The 24096-nt window shown below is 31.7% G+C and overlaps 7 non-coding genes across 7 annotated transcripts; all 7 read left to right on the forward strand.

The window, feature by feature from the left end:
* The first annotated feature begins 3 nt into the window (after positions 1 to 3).
* Positions 4 to 85, forward strand: TRNAL-UAG (transfer RNA leucine (anticodon UAG)). The gene has a single exon. It is a non-coding gene; the product is annotated as a tRNA-Leu (tRNA).
* A 2728-nt stretch (positions 86 to 2813) lies between these two features.
* TRNAL-UAG (transfer RNA leucine (anticodon UAG)) lies at positions 2814 to 2895 on the forward strand. Its single transcript has one exon. It is a non-coding gene; the product is annotated as a tRNA-Leu (tRNA).
* Positions 2896 to 3777: 882 nt separating this feature from the next.
* On the forward strand, positions 3778 to 3859 carry TRNAL-UAG (transfer RNA leucine (anticodon UAG)). The gene has a single exon. It is a non-coding gene; the product is annotated as a tRNA-Leu (tRNA).
* A 3667-nt stretch (positions 3860 to 7526) lies between these two features.
* On the forward strand, positions 7527 to 7608 carry TRNAL-UAG (transfer RNA leucine (anticodon UAG)). Its single transcript has one exon. It is a non-coding gene; the product is annotated as a tRNA-Leu (tRNA).
* Positions 7609 to 10343: 2735 nt separating this feature from the next.
* TRNAL-UAG (transfer RNA leucine (anticodon UAG)) lies at positions 10344 to 10425 on the forward strand. The gene has a single exon. It is a non-coding gene; the product is annotated as a tRNA-Leu (tRNA).
* A 2730-nt stretch (positions 10426 to 13155) lies between these two features.
* On the forward strand, positions 13156 to 13237 carry TRNAL-UAG (transfer RNA leucine (anticodon UAG)). The gene has a single exon. It is a non-coding gene; the product is annotated as a tRNA-Leu (tRNA).
* Positions 13238 to 14119: 882 nt separating this feature from the next.
* TRNAL-UAG (transfer RNA leucine (anticodon UAG)) lies at positions 14120 to 14201 on the forward strand. The gene has a single exon. It is a non-coding gene; the product is annotated as a tRNA-Leu (tRNA).
* The last annotated feature ends 9895 nt before the right edge of the window (positions 14202 to 24096 follow it).

Genomic DNA, 24096 nt, shown 5'->3' on the forward strand with positions numbered 1-24096 from the left:
ATTGGTAGCGTGGCCGAGCGGTCTAAGGCGCTGGATTTAGGCTCCAGTCTTGCAAGAGGCGTGGGTTCAAATCCCACCGCTGCCATGTCTGTATTTTCAAGATTACATTTTAGTGAGGTTACGTGTTTTATTTTCACAGAGATTTGATCTGTTTTGTGTACTTCTTATTTTGTGTTTTCTGATATTATTAAAACAGAGTTATTTGGAGTAGGTAACATTCTATATTGATAAAAATACATCTGTTAGAAAGCCTTAGTAAACATAGAATGACATCCACATTTTCAAGACAAAACTTACTGTTACATTATAACTCTGTAATCACTGAAAAAGGGAGGCTTTGAAACAAAAACGAATCAAAAGTTAAAAAGAAGATGATACCAAATATCGAGTGATGAGGATATAGTATGTGAAGATTAGATGTGAAATCATTTGGAAAGATCAACAGTATGCAAATAGAAAAGACAGTTTTGTGGTAAAATCACACTTGAAATGTAAGTGACAAGCAGTGCTGTTTTAAAAAGCAGGACATTTTGTGGCAGTTTGTAAAAAGCACAAAGATGCGCAAAGTTTCGAAAATCGTGTTGCAACAGTTTGAGTTCTTTTTTTATCATTTTGCTTGCTTGAAAAATATTTTGTTAAGCATAAAATGGCCCAAATTCTTTTGAAAATAATCATAGATTTGAAAAATTCCAAAGTTTTCATGGAAGAATGAACATACAGTGAGCACATTTTTGCAAAGTTTTGTGTGCATGATAAAAGGCATTTATCTCCAAGTTTGCAATCATGGGCCAAAGATTTGAATGTCACTTCTAAATAGATATTCTTGAATATTTAAATGTATATATATATATATATATTGTACACATAGATAAAATATATCGGCAATATCATTTATAATGAAAACCATTGAGCCTCAATAATTCTTTTCCACTCCTCAGTTTGTCTTAGATAGCAGCTATAGGTAGCGTGGCCGAGTGGTCAAAGGTGCTTGATTTTGGTCTCCAGTCTTGCAAGAGGCGTATTTTCAAGATTACATTTTAGTGAGGTTACGTGTTTTGTTTTCACAGAGATTTGATCTGTTTTGTGTACTTCTTATTTTGTGTTTTCTGATATTATTAAAACAGAGTTATTTGGAGTAGGTAACATTCTATATTGATAAAAATACATCTGTTAGAAAGCCTTAGTAAACATAGAATGACATCCACATTTTCAAGACAAAACTTACTGTTACATTATAACTCTGTAATCACTGAAAAAGGGAGGCTTTGAAACAAAAACGAATCAAATGTTAAAAAGAAGATGATACCAAATATCGAGTGATGAGGATATAGGATGTGAAGATTAGATGTGAAATCATTTGGAAAGATCAACAGTATGCAAATAGAAAAGACAGTTTTGTGGTAAAATCACACTTGAAATGTAAGTGACAAGCAGTGCTGTTTTAAAAAGCAGGACATTTTGTGGCAGTTTGTAAAAAGCACAAAGATGCGCAAAGTTTCGAAAATCTTGTCGCAACAGTTTGAGTTCTTGTTTTATCATTTTGCTTGCTTGAAAAATATTTTGTTAAGCATAAAATGGCCCAAATTCTTTTGAAAATAATCATAGATTTGAAAAATTCCAAAGTTTTCATGGAAGAATGAACATACAGTGAGCACATTTTTGCAAAGTTTTGTGTGCATGATAAAAGGCATTTTTCTCCAAGTTTGCAATCATGGGCCAAAGATTTGAATGTCATTTCTAAATAGATATTCTTGAAGATTTAAATGTATATATATATATATTGTACACATAGATAAAATATATCGGCAATATCATTTATAATGAAAACCATTGAGCCTCAATAGTTTTTTTCCACTCCTCAGTTTGTCTTAGATAGCAGCTATTGGTAGCGTGGCCAAGCGGTCAAAGGTGCTTGATTTTGGTCTCCAGTCTCGCAAGAGGCGTATTTTCAAGATTACATTTTAGTGAGGTTACGTGTTTTGTTTTCACAGAGATTTGATCTTTTTTGTGTACTTCTTATTTTGTGTTTTCTGATATTATTAAAACAGAGTTATTTGGAGTAGGTAACATTCTATATTGATAAAAATACATCTGTTAGAAAGCCTTAGTAAACATAGAATGACATCCACATTTTCAAGACAAAACTTACTGTTACATTATAACTCTGTAATCACTGAAAAAGGGAGGCTTTGAAACAAAAACGAATCAAAAGTTAAAAAGAAGATGATACCAAATATCGAGTGATGAGGATATAGTATGTGAAGATTAGATGTGAAATCATTTGGAAAGATCAACAGTATGCAAATAGAAAAGACAGTTTTGTGGTAAAATCACACTTGAAATGTAAGTGACAAGCAGTGCTGTTTTAAAAAGCAGGACATTTTGTGGCAGTTTGTAAAAAGCACAAAGATGCGCAAAGTTTCGAAAATCTTGTCGCAACAGTTTGAGTTCTTTTTTTATCATTTTGCTTGCTTGAAAAATATTTTGTTAAGCATAAAATGGCCCAAATTCTTTTGAAAATAATCATAGATTTGAAAAATTCCAAAGTTTTCATGGAAGAATGAACATACAGTGAGCACATTTTTGCAAAGTTTTGTGTGCATGATAAAAGGCATTTTTCTCCAAGTTTGCAATCATGGGCCAAAGATTTGAATGTCACTTCTAAATAGATATTCTTGAAGATTTAAATGTATATATATATATATATATATTGTACACATAGATAAAATATATCGGCAATATCATTTATAATGAAAACCATTGAGCCTCAATAATTTTTTTCCACTCCTCAAATGTCATAGATAGCAGCTATTGGTAGCGTGGCCGAGCGGTCTAAGGCGCTGGATTTAGGCTCCAGTCTCGCAAGAGGCGTGGCTTCAAATCCCACCGCTGCCATGTCTGTATTTTCAAGATTACATTTTAGTGAGGTTACGTGTTTTGTTTTCACAGAGATTTGATCTGTTTTGTGTTCTTCTTATTTTGTGTTTTCTGATATTATTAAAACAGAGTATTTTGGAGTAGGTAACATTCTATATTGATAAAAATACATCTGTTAGAAAGCCTTAGTAAACATAGAATGACATCCACATTTTCAAGACAAAACTTACTGTTACATTATAACTCTGTAATCACTGAAAAAGGGAGGCTTTGAAACAAAAACGAATCAAAAGTTAAAAAGAAGATGATACCAAATATCGAGTGATGAGGAATATAGTATGTGAAGATTAGATGTGAAATCATTTGGAAAGATCAACAGTATGCAAATAGAAAAGACAGTTTTGTGGTAAAATCACACTTGAAATGTAAGTGACAAGCAGTGCTGTATTAAAAAGCAGGACATTTTGTGGCAGTTTGTAAAAAGCACAAAGATGCGCAAAGTTTCGAAAATCGTGTCGCAACAGTTTGAGTTCTTTTTTTATCATTTTGCTTGCTTGAAAAATATTTTGTTAAGCATAAAATGGCCCAAATTCTTTTGAAAATAATCATAGATTTGAAAAATTCCAAAGTTTTCATGGAAGAATGAACATACAGTGAGCACATTTTTGCAAAGTTTTGTGTGCATGATAAAAAGCATTTTTCTCCAAGTTTGCAATCATGGCCAAAGATTTGAATGTCACTTCTAAATAGATATTCTTGAAGATTTAAATGTATATATATATATATAAATATATATATTGTACACATAGATAAAATATATCGGCAATATCATTTATAATGAAAACCATTGAGCCTCAATAATTTTTTTCCACTCCTCAAATGTCTTAGATAGCAGCTATTGGTAGCGTGGCCGAGCGGTTTAAGGCGCTGGATTTAGGCTCCAGTCTCGCAAGAGGCGTGGGTTCAAATCCCACCGCTGCCATGTCTGTATTTTCAAGATTACATTTTAGTGAGGTTACGTGTTTTGTTTTCACAGAGATTTGATCTGTTTTGTGTACTTCTTATTTTGTGTTTTCTGATATTATTAAAACAGAGTATTTTGGAGTAGGTAACATTCTATATTGATAAAAATACATCTGTTAGAAAGCCTTAGTAAACATAGAATGATATCCACATTTTCAAGACAAAACTTACTGTTACATTATAACTCTGTAATCACTGAAAAAGGGAGGCTTTGAAACAAAAACGAATCAAAAGTTAAAAAGAAGATGATACCAAATATCGAGTGATGAGGATATAGGATGTGAAGATTAGATGTGAAATCATTTGGAAAGATCAACAGTATGCAAATAGAAAAGACAGTTTTGTGGTAAAATCACACTTGAAATGTAAGTGACAAGCAGTGCTGTTTTAAAAAGCAGGACATTTTGTGGCAGTTTGTAAAAAGCACAAAGATGCGCAAAGTTTCGAAAATCTTGTCGCAACAGTTTGAGTTCTTTTTTTATCATTTTGCTTGCTTGAAAAATATTTTGTTAAGCATAAAATGGCCCAAATTCTTTTGAAAATAATCATAGATTTGAAAAATTCCAAAGTTTTCATGGAAGAATGAACATACAGTGAGCACATTTTTGCAAAGTTTTGTGTGCATGATAAAAGGCATTTTTCTCCAAGTTTGCAATCATGGGCCAAAGATTTGAATGTCACTTCTAAATAGATATTCTTGAAGATTTAAATGTATATATATATATATATATATTGTACACATAGATAAAATATATCGACAATATCATTTATAATGAAAACCATTGAGCCTCAATAATTTTTTTTCCACTCCTCAGTTTGTCTTAGATAGCAGCTATTGGTAGCGTGGCCGAGCGGTCAAAGGTGCTTGATTTTGGTCTCCAGTCTCGAAAGAGGCGTATTTTCAAGATTACATTTTAGTGAGGTTACGTGTTTTGTTTTCACAGAGATTTTATTCTGTTTTGTGTACTTCTTATTTTGTGTTTTCTGATATTATTAAAACAGAGTTATTTGGAGTAGGTAACATTCTATATTGATAAAAATACATCTGTTAGAAAGCCTTAGTAAACATAGAATGACATCCACATTTTCAAGACAAAACTTACTGTTACATTATAACTCTGTAATCACTGAAAAAGGGAGGCTTTGAAACAAAAACGAATCAAAAGTTAAAAAGAAGATGATACCAAATATCGAGTGATGAGGATATAGGATGTGAAGATTAGATGTGAAATCATTTGGAAAGATCAACAGTATGCAAATAGAAAAGACAGTTTTGTGGTAAAATCACACTTGAAATGTAAGTGACAAGCAGTGCTGTTTTAAAAAGCAGGACATTTTGTGGCAGTTTGTAAAAAGCACAAAGATGCGCAAAGTTTCGAAAATCTTGTCGCAACAGTTTGAGTTCTTTTTTTATCATTTTGCTTGCTTGAAAAATATTTTGTTAAGCATAAAATGGCCCAAATTCTTTTGAAAATAATCATAGATTTGAAAAATTCCAAAGTTTTCATGGAAGAATGAACATACAGTGAGCACATTTTTGCAAAGTTTTGTGTGCATGAGAAAAGGCATTTTTCTCCAAGTTTGCAATCATGGGCCAAAGATTTGAATGTCACTTCTAAATAGATATTCTTGAAGATTTAAATGTATATATATATATATATTGTACACATAGATAAAATATATCGACAATATCATTTATAATGAAAACCATTGAGCCTCAATAATTTTTTTTCCACTCCTCAGTTTGTCTTAGATAGCAGATATTGGTAGCGTGGCCGAGCGGTCAAAGGTGCTTGATTTTGGTCTCCAGTCTCGAAAGAGGCGTATTTTCAAGATTACATTTTAGTGAGGTTACGTGTTTTGTTTTCACAGAGATTTGATCTGTTTTGTGTACTTCTTATTTTGTGTTTTCTGATATTATTAAAACAGAGTTATTTGGAGTAGGTAACATTCTATATTGATAAAAATACATCTGTTAGAAAGCCTTAGTAAACATAGAATGACATCCACATTTTCAAGACAAAACTTACTGTTACATTATAACTCTGTAATCACTGAAAAAGGGAGGCTTTGAAACAAAAACTAATCAAAAGTTAAAAAGAAGATGATACCAAATATCGAGTGATGAGGATATAGGATGTGAAGATTAGATTTGAAATCATTTGGAAAGATCAACAGTATGCAAATAGAAAAGACAGTTTTGTGGTAAAATCACACTTGAAATGTAAGTGACAAGCAGTGCTGTTTTAAAAAGCAGGACATTTTGTGGCAGTTTGTAAAAAGCACAAAGATGCGCAAAGTTTCGAAAATCTTGTCGCAACAGTTTGAGTTCTTTTTTTATCATTTTGCTTGCTTGAAAAATATTTTGTTAAGCATAAAATGGCCCAAATTCTTTTGAAAATAATCATAGATTTGAAAAATTCCAAAGTTTTCATGGAAGAATGAACATACAGTGAGCACATTTTTGCAAAGTTTTGTGTGCATGAGAAAAGGCATTTTTCTCCAAGTTTGCAATCATGGGCCAAAGATTTGAATGTCACTTCTAAATAGATATTCTTGAAGATTTAAATGTATATATATATATATATTGTACACATAGATAAAATATATCGACAATATCATTTATAATGAAAACCATTGAGCCTCAATAATTTTTTTTCCACTCCTCAGTTTGTCTTAGATAGCAGCTATTGGTAGCGTGGCCGAGCGGTCAAAGGTACTTGATTTTGGTCTCCAGTCTCGAAAGAGGCGTATTTTCAAGATTACATTTTAGTGAGGTTACGTGTTTTGTTTTCACAGAGATTTGATCTGTTTTGTGTACTTCTTATTTTGTGTTTTCTGATATTATTAAAACAGAGTTATTTGGAGTAGGTAACATTCTATATTGATAAAAATACATCTGTTAGAAAGCCTTAGTAAACATAGAATGACATCCACATTTTCAAGACAAAACTTACTGTTACATTATAACTCTGTAATCACTGAAAAAGAGAGGCTTTGAAACAAAAACGAATCAAAAGTTAAAAAGAAGATGATACCAAATATCGAGTGATGAGGATATAGTATGTGAAGATTAGATGTGAAATCATTTGGAAAGATCAACAGTATGCAAATAGAAAAGACAGTTTTGTGGTAAAATCACACTTGAAATGTAAGTGACAAGCAGTGCTGTTTTAAAAAGCAGGACATTTTGTGGCAGTTTGTAAAAAGCACAAAGATGCGCAAAGTTTCGAAAATCGTGTCGCAACAGTTTGAGTTCTTTTTTTATCATTTTGCTTGCTTGAAAAATATTTTGTTAAGCATAAAATGGCCCAAATTCTTTTGAAAATAATCATAGATTTGAAAAATTCCAAAGTTTTCATGGAAGAATGAACATACAGTGAGCACATTTTTGCAAAGTTTTGTGTGCATGATAAAAAGCATTTTTCTCCAAGTTTGCAATCATGGCCAAAGATTTGAATGTCACTTCTAAATAGATATTCTTGAAGATTTAAATGTATATATATATATATAAATATATATATTGTACACATAGATAAAATATATCGGCAATATCATTTATAATGAAAACCATTGAGCCTCAATAATTTTTTTCCACTCCTCAAATGTCTTAGATAGCAGCTATTGGTAGCGTGGCCGAGCGGTCTAAGGCGCTGGATTTAGGCTCCAGTCTCGCAAGAGGCGTGGCTTCAAATCCCACCGCTGCCATGTCTGTATTTTCAAGATTACATTTTAGTGAGGTTACGTGTTCTGTTTTCACAGAGATTTGATCTGTTTTGTGTACTTCTTATTTTGTGTTTTCTGATATTATTAAAACAGAGTTATTTGGAGTAGGTAACATTCTATATTGATAAAAATACATCTGTTAGAAAGCCTTAGTAAACATAGAATGACATCCACATTTTCAAGACAAAACTTACTGTTACATTATAACTCTGTAATCACTGAAAAAGGGAGGCTTTGAAACAAAAACGAATCAAAAGTTAAAAAGAAGATGATACCAAATATCGAGTGATGAGGATATAGTATGTGAAGATTAGATGTGAAATCATTTGGAAAGATCAACAGTATGCAAATAGAAAAGACAGTTTTGTGGTAAAATCACACTTGAAATGTAAGTGACAAGCAGTGCTGTTTTAAAAAGCAGGACATTTTGTGGCAGTTTGTAAAAAGCACAAAGATGCGCAAAGTTTCGAAAATCGTGTCGCAACAGTTTGAGTTCTTTTTTTATCATTTTGCTTGCTTGAAAAATATTTTGTTAAGCATAAAATGGCCCAAATTCTTTTGAAAATAATCATAGATTTGAAAAATTCCAAAGTTTTCATGGAAGAATGAACATACAGTGAGCACATTTTTGCAAAGTTTTGTGTGCATGATAAAAGGCATTTATCTCCAAGTTTGCAATCATGGGCCAAAGATTTGAATGTCACTTCTAAATAGATATTCTTGAATATTTAAATGTATATATATATATATATATTGTACACATAGATAAAATATATCGGCAATATCATTTATAATGAAAAAAATTGAGCCTCAATAATTCTTTTCCACTCCTCAGTTTGTCTTAGATAGCAGCTATAGGTAGCGTGGCCGAGCGGTCAAAGGTGCTTGATTTTGGTCTCCAGTCTTGCAAGAGGCATATTTTCAAGATTACATTTTAGTGAGGTTACGTGTTTTGTTTTCACAGAGATTTGATCTGTTTTGTGTACTTCTTATTTTGTGTTTTCTGATATTATTAAAACAGAGTATTTTGGAGTAGGTAACATTCTATATTGATAAAAATACATCTGTTAGAAAGCCTTAGTAAACATAGAATGACATCCACATTTTCAAGACAAAACTTACTGTTACATTATAACTCTGTAATCACTGAAAAAGGGAGGCTTTGAAACAAAAACGAATCAAATGTTAAAAAGAAGATGATACCAAATATCGAGTGATGAGGATATAGGATGTGAAGATTAGATGTGAAATCATTTGGAAAGATCAACAGTATGCAAATAGAAAAGACAGTTTTGTGGTAAAATCACACTTGAAATGTAAGTGACAAGCAGTGCTGTTTTAAAAAGCAGGACATTTTGTGGCAGTTTGTAAAAAGCACAAAGATGCGCAAAGTTTTGAAAATCTTGTCGCAACAGTTTGAGTTCTTTTTTTTATCATTTTGCTTGCTTGAAAAATATTTTGTTAAGCATAAAATGGCCCAAATTCTTTTGAAAATAATCATAGATTTGAAAAATTCCAAAGTTTTCATGGAAGAATGAACATACAGTGAGCACATTTTTGCAAAGTTTTGTGTGCATGATAAAAGGCATTTTTCTCCAAGTTTGCAATCATGGGCCAAAGATTTGAATGTCATTTCTAAATAGATATTCTTGAAGATTTAAATGTATATATATATATATATTGTACACATAGATAAAATATATCGGCAATATCATTTATAATGAAAACCATTGAGCCTCAATAATTTTTTTCCACTCCTCAGTTTGTCTTAGATAGCAGCTATTGGTAGCGTGGCCGAGCGGTCAAAGGTGCTTGATTTTGGTCTCCAGTCTCGCAAGAGGCGTATTTTCAAGATTACATTTTAGTGAGGTTACGTGTTTTGTTTTCACAGAGATTTGATCTTTTTTGTGTACTTCTTATTTTGTGTTTTCTGATATTATTAAAACAGAGTTATTTGGAGTAGGTAACATTCTATATTGATAAAAATACATCTGTTAGAAAGCCTTAGTAAACATAGAATGACATCCACATTTTCAAGACAAAACTTACTGTTACATTATAACTCTGTAATCACTGAAAAAGGGAGGCTTTGAAACAAAAACGAATCAAAAGTTAAAAAGAAGATGATACCAAATATCGAGTGATGAGGATATAGTATGTGAAGATTAGATGTGAAATCATTTGGAAAGATCAACAGTATGCAAATAGAAAAGACAGTTTTGTGGTAAAATCACACTTGAAATGTAAGTGACAAGCAGTGCTGTTTTAAAAAGCAGGACATTTTGTGGCAGTTTGTAAAAAGCACAAAGATGCGCAAAGTTTCGAAAATCTTGTCGCAACAGTTTGAGTTCTTTTTTTATCATTTTGCTTGCTTGAAAAATATTTTGTTAAGCATAAAATGGCCCAAATTCTTTTGAAAATAATCATAGATTTGAAAAATTCCAAAGTTTTCATGGAAGAATGAACATACAGTGAGCACATTTTTGCAAAGTTTTGTGTGCATGATAAAAGGCATTTTTCTCCAAGTTTGCAATCATGGGCCAAAGATTTGAATGTCACTTCTAAATAGATATTCTTGAAGATTTAAATGTATATATATATATATATATATATATTGTACACATAGATAAAATATATCGGCAATATCATTTATAATGAAAACCATTGAGCCTCAATAATTTTTTTCCACTCCTCCAATGTCATAGATAGCAGCTATTGGTAGCGTGGCCGAGCGGTCTAAGGCGCTGGATTTAGGCTCCAGTCTCGCAAGAGGCGTGGCTTCAAATCCCACCGCTGCCATGTCTGTATTTTCAAGATTACATTTTAGTGAGGTTACGTGTTTTGTTTTCACAGAGATTTGATCTGTTTTGTGTTCTTCTTATTTTGTGTTTTCTGATATTATTAAAACAGAGTATTTTGGAGTAGGTAACATTCTATATTGATAAAAATACATCTGTTAGAAAGCCTTAGTAAACATAGAATGACATCCACATTTTCAAGACAAAACTTACTGTTACATTATAACTCTGTAATCACTGAAAAAGGGAGGCTTTGAAACAAAAACGAATCAAAAGTTAAAAAGAAGATGATACCAAATATCGAGTGATGAGGAATATAGTATGTGAAGATTAGATGTGAAATCATTTGGAAAGATCAACAGTATGCAAATAGAAAAGACAGTTTTGTGGTACAATCACACTTGAAATGTAAGTGACAAGCAGTGCTGTTTTAAAAAGCAGGACATTTTGTGGCAGTTTGTAAAAAGCACAAAGATGCGCAAAGTTTCGAAAATCGTGTCGCAACAGTTTGAGTTCTTTTTTTATCATTTTGCTTGCTTGAAAAATATTTTGTTAAGCATAAAATGGCCCAAATTCTTTTGAAAATAATCATAGATTTGAAAAATTCCAAAGTTTTCATGGAAGAATGAACATACAGTGAGCACATTTTTGCAAAGTTTTGTGTGCATGATAAAAGGCATTTATCTCCAAGTTTGCAATCATGGGCCAAAGATTTGAATGTCACTTCTAAATAGATATTCTTGAATATTTAAATGTATATATATATATATATATTGTACACATAGATAAAATATATCGGCAATATCATTTATAATGAAAAAAATTGAGCCTCAATAATTCTTTTCCACTCCTCAGTTTGTCTTAGATAGCAGCTATAGGTAGCGTGGCCGAGCGGTCAAAGGTGCTTGATTTTGGTCTCCAGTCTTGCAAGAGGCATATTTTCAAGATTACATTTTAGTGAGGTTACGTGTTTTGTTTTCACAGAGATTTGATCTGTTTTGTGTACTTCTTATTTTGTGTTTTCTGATATTATTAAAACAGAGTATTTTGGAGTAGGTAACATTCTATATTGATAAAAATACATCTGTTAGAAAGCCTTAGTAAACATAGAATGACATCCACATTTTCAAGACAAAACTTACTGTTACATTATAACTCTGTAATCACTGAAAAAGGGAGGCTTTGAAACAAAAACGAATCAAATGTTAAAAAGAAGATGATACCAAATATCGAGTGATGAGGATATAGGATGTGAAGATTAGATGTGAAATCATTTGGAAAGATCAACAGTATGCAAATAGAAAAGACAGTTTTGTGGTAAAATCACACTTGAAATGTAAGTGACAAGCAGTGCTGTTTTAAAAAGCAGGACATTTTGTGGCAGTTTGTAAAAAGCACAAAGATGCGCAAAGTTTTGAAAATCTTGTCGCAACAGTTTGAGTTCTTTTTTTTATCATTTTGCTTGCTTGAAAAATATTTTGTTAAGCATAAAATGGCCCAAATTCTTTTGAAAATAATCATAGATTTGAAAAATTCCAAAGTTTTCATGGAAGAATGAACATACAGTGAGCACATTTTTGCAAAGTTTTGTGTGCATGATAAAAGGCATTTTTCTCCAAGTTTGCAATCATGGGCCAAAGATTTGAATGTCATTTCTAAATAGATATTCTTGAAGATTTAAATGTATATATATATATATTGTACACATAGATAAAATATATCGGCAATATCATTTATAATGAAAACCATTGAGCCTCAATAATTTTTTTCCACTCCTCAGTTTGTCTTAGATAGCAGCTATTGGTAGCGTGGCCGAGCGGTCAAAGGTGCTTGATTTTGGTCTCCAGTCTCGCAAGAGGCGTATTTTCAAGATTACATTTTAGTGAGGTTACGTGTTTTGTTTTCACAGAGATTTGATCTTTTTTGTGTACTTCTTATTTTGTGTTTTCTGATATTATTAAAACAGAGTTATTTGGAGTAGGTAACATTCTATATTGATAAAAATACATCTGTTAGAAAGCCTTAGTAAACATAGAATGACATCCACATTTTCAAGACAAAACTTACTGTTACATTATAACTCTGTAATCACTGAAAAAGGGAGGCTTTGAAACAAAAACGAATCAAAAGTTAAAAAGAAGATGATACCAAATATCGAGTGATGAGGATATAGTATGTGAAGATTAGATGTGAAATCATTTGGAAAGATCAACAGTATGCAAATAGAAAAGACAGTTTTGTGGTAAAATCACACTTGAAATGTAAGTGACAAGCAGTGCTGTTTTAAAAAGCAGGACATTTTGTGGCAGTTTGTAAAAAGCACAAAGATGCGCAAAGTTTCGAAAATCTTGTCGCAACAGTTTGAGTTCTTTTTTTATCATTTTGCTTGCTTGAAAAATATTTTGTTAAGCATAAAATGGCCCAAATTCTTTTGAAAATAATCATAGATTTGAAAAATTCCAAAGTTTTCATGGAAGAATGAACATACAGTGAGCACATTTTTGCAAAGTTTTGTGTGCATGATAAAAGGCATTTTTCTCCAAGTTTGCAATCATGGGCCAAAGATTTGAATGTCACTTCTAAATAGATATTCTTGAAGATTTAAATGTATATATATATATATATATATTGTACACATAGATAAAATATATCGGCAATATCATTTATAATGAAAACCATTGAGCCTCAATAATTTTTTTCCACTCCTCAAATGTCATAGATAGCAGCTATTGGTAGCGTGGCCGAGCGGTCTAAGGCGCTGGATTTAGGCTCCAGTCTCGCAAGAGGCGTGGCTTCAAATCCCACCGCTGCCATGTCTGTATTTTCAAGATTACATTTTAGTGAGGTTACGTGTTTTGTTTTCACAGAGATTTGATCTGTTTTGTGTTCTTCTTATTTTGTGTTTTCTGATATTATTAAAACAGAGTATTTTGGAGTAGGTAACATTCTATATTGATAAAAATACATCTGTTAGAAAGCCTTAGTAAACATAGAATGACATCCACATTTTCAAGACAAAACTTACTGTTACATTATAACTCTGTAATCACTGAAAAAGGGAGGCTTTGAAACAAAAACGAATCAAAAGTTAAAAAGAAGATGATACCAAATATCGAGTGATGAGGAATATAGTATGTGAAGATTAGATGTGAAATCATTTGGAAAGATCAACAGTATGCAAATAGAAAAGACAGTTTTGTGGTAAAATCACACTTGAAATGTAAGTGACAAGCAGTGCTGTTTTAAAAAGCAGGACATTTTGTGGCAGTTTGTAAAAAGCACAAAGATGCGCAAAGTTTCGAAAATCGTGTCGCAACAGTTTGAGTTCTTTTTTTATCATTTTGCTTGCTTGAAAAATATTTTGTTAAGCATAAAATGGCCCAAATTCTTTTGAAAATAATCATAGATTTGAAAAATTCCAAAGTTTTCATGGAAGAATGAACATACAGTGAGCACATTTTTGCAAAGTTTTGTGTGCATGATAAAAGGCATTTATCTCCAAGTTTGCAATCATGGGCCAAAGATTTGAATGTCACTTCTAAATAGATATTCTTGAAGATTTAAATGTATATATATATATAAATATATATATTGTACACATAGATAAAATATATCGGCAATATCATTTATAATGAAAACCATTGAGCCCCAATAATTTTTTTCCACTCCTCAGTTTGTCTTAAATAGCAGCTATTGGTAGCGTGGCCGAGCGGTCTAAGGCGCTGGATTTAGGCTCCAGTCTCGCAAGAGGCGTGGGTTCAAATCCCACCGCTGCCATGTCTGTATTTTCAAGATTACATTTTAGTGAGGTTACGTGTTTTGTTTTCACAGAGATTTGATCTGTTTTGTGTACTTCTTATTTTGTGTTTTCTGATATTATTAAAACAGAGTTATTTGGAGTAGGTAACATTCTATATTGATAAAAATACACCTGTTAGAAAGCCTTAGTAAACATAGAATGACATCCACATTTTCAAGACAAAACTTACTGTTACATTATAACTCTGAAATCACTGAAAAAGGGAGGCTTTGAAACAAAAACGAATCAAAAGTTAAAAAGAAGATGATACCAAATATCGAGTGATGAGGATATAGGATGTGAAGATTAGATGTGAAATCATTTGGAAAGGTCAACAGTATGCAAATAGAAAAGACAGTTTTGTGGTAAAATCACACTTGAAATGTAAGTGACAAGCAGTGCTGTTTTAAAAAGCAGGACATTTTGTGGCAGTTTGTAAAAAGCACAAAGATGCGCAAAGTTTCGAAAATCTTGTCGCAACAGTTTGAGTTCTTTTTTTATCATTTTGCTTGCTTGAAAAATATTTTGTTAAGCATAAAATGGCCCAAATTCTTTTGAAAATAATCATAGATTTGAAAAATTCCAAAGTTTTCATGGAAGAATGAACATACAGTGAGCACATTTTTGCAAAGTTTTGTGTGCATGATAAAAGGCATTTTTCTCCAAGTATGCAATCATGGGCCAAAGATTTGAATGTCACTTCTAAATAGATATTCTTGAAGATTTAAATGTATATATATATATATATTGTACACATAGATAAAATATATCGGCAATATCATTTATAATGAAAACCATTGAGCCCCAATAATTTTTTTCCACTCCTCAGTTTGTCTTAAATAGCAGCTATTGGTAGCGTGGCCGAGCGGTCAAAGGTGCTTGATTTTGGTCTCCAGTCTCGCAAGAGGCGTATTTTCAAGATTACATTTTAGTGAGGTTACGTGTTTTGTTTTCACAGAGATTTGATCTGTTTTGTGTACTTCTTATTTTGTGTTTTCTGATATTATTAAAACAGAGTATTTTGGAGTAGGTAACATTCTATATTGATAAAAATACATCTGTTAGAAAGCCTTAGTAAACATAGAATGACATCCACATTTTCAAGACAAAACTTACTGTTACATTATAACTCTGTAATCACTGAAAAAGGGAGGCTTTGAAACAAAAACGAATCAAAAGTTAAAAAGAAGATGATACCAAATATCGAGTGATGAGGATATAGGATGTGAAGATTAGATGTGAAATCATTTGGAAAGATCAACAGTATGCAAATAGAAAAGACAGTTTTGTGGTAAAATCACACTTGAAATGTAAGTGACAAGCAGTGCTGTTTTAAAAAGCAGGACATTTTGTGGCAGTTTGTAAAAAGCACAAAGATGCGCAAAGTTTCGAAAATCTTGTCGCAACAGTTTGAGTTCTTTTTTTATCATTTTGCTTGCTTGAAAAATATTTTGTTAAGCATAAAATGGCCGAAATTCTTTTGAAAATAATCATAGATTTGAAAAATTCCAAAGTTTTCATGGAAGAATGAACATACAGTGAGCACATTTTTGCAAAGTTTTGTGTGCATGATAAAAGGCATTTATCTCCAAGTTTGCAATCATGGGCCAAAGATTTGAATGTCACTTCTAAATAGATATTCTTGAAGATTTAAATGTATATATATATATATATATATATTGTACACATAGATAAAATATATCGGCAATATCATTTATAATGAAAACCATTGAGCCTCAATAATTTTTTTTCCACTCCTCAGTTTGTCTTAGATAGCAGCTATTGGTAGCGTGGCCGAGCGGTCAAAGGTGCTTGATTTTGGTCTCCAGTCTCGAAAGAGGCGTATTTTCAAGATTACATTTTAGTGAGGTTACGTGTTTTGTTTTCACAGAGATTTGATCTGTTTTGTGTACTTCTTATTTTGTGTTTTCTGATATTATTAAAACAGAGTTATTTGGAGTAGGTAACATTCTATATTGATAAAAATACACCTGTTAGAAAGCCTTAGTAAACATAGAATGACATCCACATTTTCAAGACAAAACTTACTGTTACATTATAACTCTGTAATCACTGAAAAAGGGAGGCTTTGAAACAAAAACGAATCAAAAGTTAAAAAGAAGATGATACCAAATATCGAGTGATGAGGATATAGGATGTGAAGATTAGATGTGAAATCATTTGGAAAGATCAACAGTATGCAAATAGAAAAGACAGTTTTGTGGTAAAATCACACTTGAAATGTAAGTGACAAGCAGTGCTGTTTTAAAAAGCAGGACATTTTGTGGCAGTTTGTAAAAAGCACAAAGATGCGCAAAGTTTCGAAAATCTTGTCGCAACAGTTTGAGTTCTTTTTTTATCATTTTGCTTGCTTGAAAAATATTTTGTTAAGCATAAAATGGCCCAAATTCTTTTGAAAATAATCATAGATTTGAAAAATTCCAAAGTTTTCATGGAAGAATGAACATACAGTGAGCACATTTTTGCAAAGTTTTGTGTGCATGATAAAAGTAATTTATCTCCAAGTTTGCAATCATTGGCCAAAGATTTGAATGTCACTTCTAAATAGATATTCTTGAATATTTAAATGTATATATATATATATATATATTGTACACATAGATAAAATATATCGGCAATATCATTTATAATGAAAACCATTGAGCCTCAATAATTCTTTTCCACTCCTCAGTTTGTCTTAGATAGCAGCTATTGGTAGCGTGGCCGAGCGGTCAAAGGTGCTTGATTTTGGTCTCCAGTCTCGCAAGAGGCGTATTTTCAAGATTACATTTTAGTGAGGTTACGTGTTTTGTTTTCACAGAGATTTGATCTGTTTTGTGTACTTCTTATTCTGTGTTTTCTGATATTATTAAAACAGAGTTATTTGGAGTAGGTAACATTCTATATTGATAAAAATACATCTGTTAGAAAGCCTTAGTAAACATAGAATGACATCCACATTTTGAAGACAAAACTTACTGTTACATTATAACTCTGTAATCACTGAAAAAGGGAGGCTTTGAAACAAAAACGAATCAAAAGTTAAAAAGAAGATGATACCAAATATCGAGTGATGAGGATATAGGATGTGAAGATTAGATGTGAAATCATTTGGAAAGATCAACAGTATGCAAATAGAAAAGACAGTTTTGTGGTAAAATCACACTTGAAATGTAAGTGACAAGCAGTGCTGTTTTAAAAAGCAGGACATTTTGTGGCAGTTTGTAAAAAGCACAAAGATGCGCAAAGTTTCGAAAATCTTGTCGCAACAGTTTGAGTTCTTTTTTTATCATTTTGCTTGCTTGAAAAATATTTTGTTAAGCATAAAATGGCCGAAATTCTTTTGAAAATAATCATAGATTTGAAAAATTCCAAAGTTTTCATGGAAGAATGAACATACAGTGAGCACATTTTTGCAAAGTTTTGTGTGCATGATAAAAGGCATTTATCTCCAAGTTTGCAATCATGGGCCAAAGATTTGAATGTCACTTCTAAATAGATATTCTTGAAGATTTAAATGTATATATATATATATATATATATTGTACACATAGATAAAATATATCGGCAATATCATTTATAATGAAAACCATTGAGCCTCAATAATTTTTTTTCCACTCCTCAGTTTGTCTTAGATAGCAGCTATTGGTAGCGTGGCCGAGCGGTCAAAGGTGCTTGATTTTGGTCTCCAGTCTCGAAAGAGGCGTATTTTCAAGATTACATTTTAGTGAGGTTACGTGTTTTGTTTTCACAGAGATTTGATCTGTTTTGTGTACTTCTTATTTTGTGTTTTCTGATATTATTAAAACAGAGTTATTTGGAGTAGGTAACATTCTATATTGATAAAAATACACCTGTTAGAAAGCCTTAGTAAACATAGAATGACATCCACATTTTCAAGACAAAACTTACTGTTACATTATAACTCTGTAATCACTGAAAAAGGGAGGCTTTGAAACAAAAACGAATCAAAAGTTAAAAAGAAGATGATACCAAATATCGAGTGATGAGGATATAGGATGTGAAGATTAGATGTGAAATCATTTGGAAAGATCAACAGTATGCAAATAGAAAAGACAGTTTTGTGGTAAAATCACACTTGAAATGTAAGTGACAAGCAGTGCTGTTTTAAAAAGCAGGACATTTTGTGGCAGTTTGTAAAAAGCACAAAGATGCGCAAAGTTTCGAAAATCTTGTCGCAACAGTTTGAGTTCTTTTTTTATCATTTTGCTTGCTTGAAAAATATTTTGTTAAGCATAAAATGGCCCAAATTCTTTTGAAAATAATCATAGATTTGAAAAATTCCAAAGTTTTCATGGAAGAATGAACATACAGTGAGCACATTTTTGCAAAGTTTTGTGTGCATGATAAAAGTAATTTATCTCCAAGTTTGCAATCATTGGCCAAAGATTTGAATGTCACTTCTAAATAGATATTCTTGAATATTTAAATGTATATATATATATATATATATTGTACACATAGATAAAATATATCGGCAATATCATTTATAATGAAAACCATTGAGCCTCAATAATTCTTTTCCACTCCTCAGTTTGTCTTAGATAGCAGCTATTGGTAGCGTGGCCGAGCGGTCAAAGGTGCTTGATTTTGGTCTCCAGTCTCGCAAGAGGCGTATTTTCAAGATTACATTTTAGTGAGGTTACGTGTTTTGTTTTCACAGAGATTTGATCTGTTTTGTGTACTTCTTATTCTGTGTTTTCTGATATTATTAAAACAGAGTTATTTGGAGTAGGTAACATTCTATATTGATAAAAATACATCTGTTAGAAAGCCTTAGTAAACATAGAATGACATCCACATTTTGAAGACAAAACTTACTGTTACATTATAACTCTGTAATCACTGAAAAAGGGAGGCTTTGAAACAAAAACGAATCAAAAGTTAAAAAGAAGATGATACCAAATATCGAGTGATGAGGATATAGGATGTGAAGATTAGATGTGAAATCATTTGGAAAGATCAACAGTATGCAAATAGAAAAGACAGTTTTGTGGTAAAATCACACTTGAAATGTAAGTGACAAGCAGTGCTGTTTTAAAAAGCAGGACATTTTGTGGCAGTTTGTAAAAAGCACAAAGATGCGCAAAGTTTCGAAAATCTTGTCGCAACAGTTTGAGTTCTTTTTTTATCATTTTGCTTGCTTGAAAAATATTTTGTTAAGCATAAAATGGCCGAAATTCTTTTGAAAATAATCATAGATTTGAAAAATTCCAAAGTTTTCATGGAAGAATGAACATACAGTGAGCACATTTTTGCAAAGTTTTGTGTGCATGATAAAAGGCATTTTTCTCCAAGTTTGCAATCATGGGCCAAAGATTTGAATGTCACTTCTAAATAGATATTCTTGAATATTTAAATGTATATATATATATATATTGTACACATAGATAAAATATATCGGCAATATCATTTATAATGAAAACCATTGAGCCTCAATAATTTTTTTTCCACTCCTCAGTTTGTCTTAGATAGCAGCTATTGGTAGCGTGGCCGAGCGGTCAAAGGTGCTTGATTTTGGTCTCCAGTCTCGAAAGAGGCGTATTTTCAAGATTACATTTTAGTGAGGTTACGTGTTTTGTTTTCACAGAGATTTGATCTGTTTTGTGTACTTCTTATTTTGTGTTTTCTGATATTATTAAAACAGAGTTATTTGGAGTAGGTAACATTCTATATTGATAAAAATACATCTGTTAGAAAGCCTTAGTAAACATAGAATGACATCCACATTTTCAAGACAAAACTTACTGTTACATTATAACTCTGTAATCACTGAAAAAGGGAGGCTTTGAAACAAAAACGAATCAAAAGTTAAAAAGAAGATGATACCAAATATCGAGTGATGAGGATATAGGATGTGAAGATTAGATGTGAAATCATTTGGAAAGATCAACAGTATGCAAATAGAAAAGACAGTTTTGTGGTAAAATCACACTTGAAATGTAAGTGACAAGCAGTGCTGTTTTAAAAAGCAGGACATTTTGTGGCAGTTTGTAAAAAGCACAAAGATGCGCAAAGTTTCGAAAATCTTGTCGCAACAGTTTGAGTTCTTTTTTTATCATTTTGCTTGCTTGAAAAATATTTTGTTAAGCATAAAATGGCCCAAATTCTTTTGAAAATAATCATAGATTTGAAAAATTCCAAAGTTTTCATGGAAGAATGAACATACAGTGAGCACATTTTTGCAAAGTTTTGTGTGCATGATAAAAGGCATTTATCTCCAAGTTTGCAATCATGGGCCAAAGATTTGAATGTCACTTCTAAATAGATATTCTTGAATATTTAAATGTATATATATATATATATATATTGTACACATAGATAAAATATATCGGCAATATCATTTATAATGAAAACCATTGAGCCTCAATAATTCTTTTCCACTCCTCAGTTTGTCTTAGATAGCAGCTATTGGTAGCGTGGCCGAGCGGTCAAAGGTGCTTGATTTTGGTCTCCAGTCTCGCAAGAGGCGTATTTTCAAGATTACATTTTAGTGAGGTTACGTGTTTTGTTTTCACAGAGATTTGATCTGTTTTGTGTACTTCTTATTCTGTGTTTTCTGATATTATTAAAACAGAGTTATTTGGAGTAGGTAACATTCTATATTGATAAAAATACATCTGTTAGAAAGCCTTAGTAAACATAGAATGACATCCACATTTTCAAGACAAAACTTACTGTTACATTATAACTCTGTAATCACTGAAAAAGGGAGGCTTTGAAACAAAAACGAATCAAAAGTTAAAAAGAAGATGATACCAAATATCGAGTGATGAGGATATAGGATGTGAAGATTAGATGTGAAATCATTTGGAAAGATCAACAGTATGCAAATAGAAAAGACAGTTTTGTGGTAAAATCACACTTGAAATGTAAGTGACAAGCAGTGCTGTTTTAAAAAGCAGGACATTTTGTGGCAGTTTGTAAAAAGCACAAAGATGCGCAAAGTTTCGAAAATCTTGTCGCAACAGTTTGAGTTCTTTTTTTATCATTTTGCTTGCTTGAAAAATATTTTGTTAAGCATAAAATGGCCCAAATTCTTTTGAAAATAATCATAGATTTGAAAAATTCCAAAGTTTTCATGGAAGAATGAACATACAGTGAGCACATTTTTGCAAAGTTTTGTGTGCATGATAAAAGGCATTTTTCTCCAAGTTTGCAATCATGGGCCAAAGATTTGAATGTCACTTCTAAATAGATATTCTTGAAGATTTAAATGTATATATATATATATTGTACACATAGATAAAATATATCGGCAATATCATTTATAATGAAAACCATTGAGCCTCAATAATTTTTTTTCCACTCCTCAGTTTGTCTTAGATAGCAGCTATTTGTAGCGTGGCCGTGCGGTCAAAGGTGCTTGATTTTGGTCTCCAGTCTCGAAAGAGGCGTATTTTCAAGATTACATTTTAGTGAGGTTACGTGTTTTGTTTTCACAGAGATTTGATCTGTTTTGTGTACTTCTTATTTTGTGTTTTCTGATATTATTAAAACAGAGTTATTTGGAGTAGGTAACATTCTATATTGATAAAAATACATCTGTTAGAAAGCCTTAGTAAACATAGAATGACATCCACATTTTCAAGACAAAACTTACTGTTACATTATAACTCTGTAATCACTGAAAAAGGGAGGCTTTGAAACAAAAACGAATCAAAAGTTAAAAAGAAGATGATACCAAATATCGAGTGATGAGGATATAGGATGTGAAGATTAGATGTGAAATCATTTGGAAAGATCAACAGTATGCAAATAGAAAAGACAGTTTTGTGGTAAAATCACACTTGAAATGTAAGTGACAAGCAGTGCTGTTTTAAAAAGCAGGACATTTTGTGGCAGTTTGTAAAAAGCACAAAGATGCGCAAAGTTTCGAAAATCTTGTCGCAACAGTTTGAGTTCTTTTTTTATCATTTTGCTTGCTTGAAAAATATTTTGTTAAGCATAAAATGGCCGAAATTCTTTTGAAAATAATCATAGATTTGAAAAATTCCAAAGTTTTCATGGAAGAATGAACATACAGTGAGCACATTTTTGCAAAGTTTTGTGTGCATGATAAAAGGCATTTATCTCCAAGTTTGCAATCATGGGCCAAAGATTTGAATGTCACTTCTAAATAGATATTCTTGAAGATTTAAATGTATATATATATATATATATTGTACACATAGATAAAATATATCGGCAATATCATTTATAATGAAAACCATTGAGCCTCAATAATTTTTTTCCACTCCTCAGTTTGTCTTAGATAGCAGCTATTGGTAGCGTGGCCGACCGGTCTAAGGCGCTGGATTTAGGCTCCAGTCTCGCAAGAAGCGTGGGTTCAAATCCCACCGCTGCCATGTCTGTATTTTCAAGATTACATTTTAGTGAGGTTACGTGTTTTGTTTTCACAGAGATTTGATCTGTTTTGTGTACTTCTTATTTTGTGTTTTCTGATATTATTAAAACAGAGTATTTTGGAGTAGGTAACATTCTATATTGATAAAAATACATCTGTTAGAAAGCCTTAGTAAACATAGAATGACATCCACATTTTCAAGACAAAACTTACTGTTACATTATAACTCTGTAATCACTGAAAAAGGGAGGCTTTGAAACAAAAACGAATCAAAAGTTAAAAAGAAGATGATACCAAATATCGAGTGATGAGGATATAGGATGTGAAGATTAGATGTGAAATCATTTGGAAAGATCAACAGTATGCAAATAGAAAAGACAGTTTTGTGGTAAAATCACACTTGAAATGTAAGTGACAAGCAGTGCTGTTTTAAAAAGCAGGACATTTTGTGGCAGTTTGTAAAAAGCACAAAGATGCGCAAAGTTTCGAAAATCTTGTCGCAACAGTTTGAGTTCTTTTTTTTATCATTTTGCTTGCTTGAAAAATATTTTGTTAAGCATAAAATGGCCGAAATTCTTTTGAAAATAATCATAGATTTGAAAAATTCCAAAGTTTTCATGGAAGAATGAACATACAGTGAGCACATTTTTGCAAAGTTTTGTGTGCATGATAAAAGGCATTTTTCTCCAAGTTTGCAATCATGGGCCAAAGATTTGAATGTCACTTCTAAATAGATATTCTTGAAGATTTAAATGTATATATATATATATATTGTACACATAGATAAAATATATCGGCAATATCATTTATAATGAAAACCATTGAGCCTCAATAATTCTTTTCCACTCCTCAGTTTGTCTTAGATAGCAGCTATTGGTAGCGTGGCCGAGCGGTCAAAGGTGCTTGATTTTGGTCTCCAGTCTCGCAAGAGGCGTATTTTCAAGATTACATTTTAGTGAGGTTACGTGTTTTGATTTCACAGAGATTTGATCTGTTTTGTGTACTTCTTATTTTGTGTTTTCTGATATTATTAAAACAGAGTTATTTGGAGTAGGTAACATTCTATATTGATAAAAATACATCTGTTAGAAAGCCTTAGTAAACATAGAATGACATCCACATTTTCAAGACAAAACTTACTGTTACATTATAACTCTGTAATCACTGAAAAAGGGAGGCTTTGAAACAAAAACGAATCAAAAGTTAAAAAGAAGATGATACCAAATATCGAGTGATGAGGATATAGGATGTGAAGATTAGATGTGAAATCATTTGGAAAGATCAACAGTATGCAAATAGAAAAGACAGTTTTGTGGTAAAATCACACTTGAAATGTAAGTGACAAGCAGTGCTGTTTTAAAAAGCAGGACATTTTGTGGCAGTTTGTAAAAGCACAAAGATGCGCAAAGTTTCGAAAATCTTGTCGCAACAGTTTGAGTTCTTTTTTTATCATTTTGCTTGCTTGAAAAATATTTTGTTAAGCATAAAATGGCCGAAATTCTTTT

Source organism: Ascaphus truei, unplaced genomic scaffold (assembly GCF_040206685.1).
Source record: "Ascaphus truei isolate aAscTru1 unplaced genomic scaffold, aAscTru1.hap1 HAP1_SCAFFOLD_97, whole genome shotgun sequence".
In the NCBI taxonomy this organism is placed as follows: Eukaryota; Metazoa; Chordata; class Amphibia; order Anura; family Ascaphidae; genus Ascaphus; species Ascaphus truei.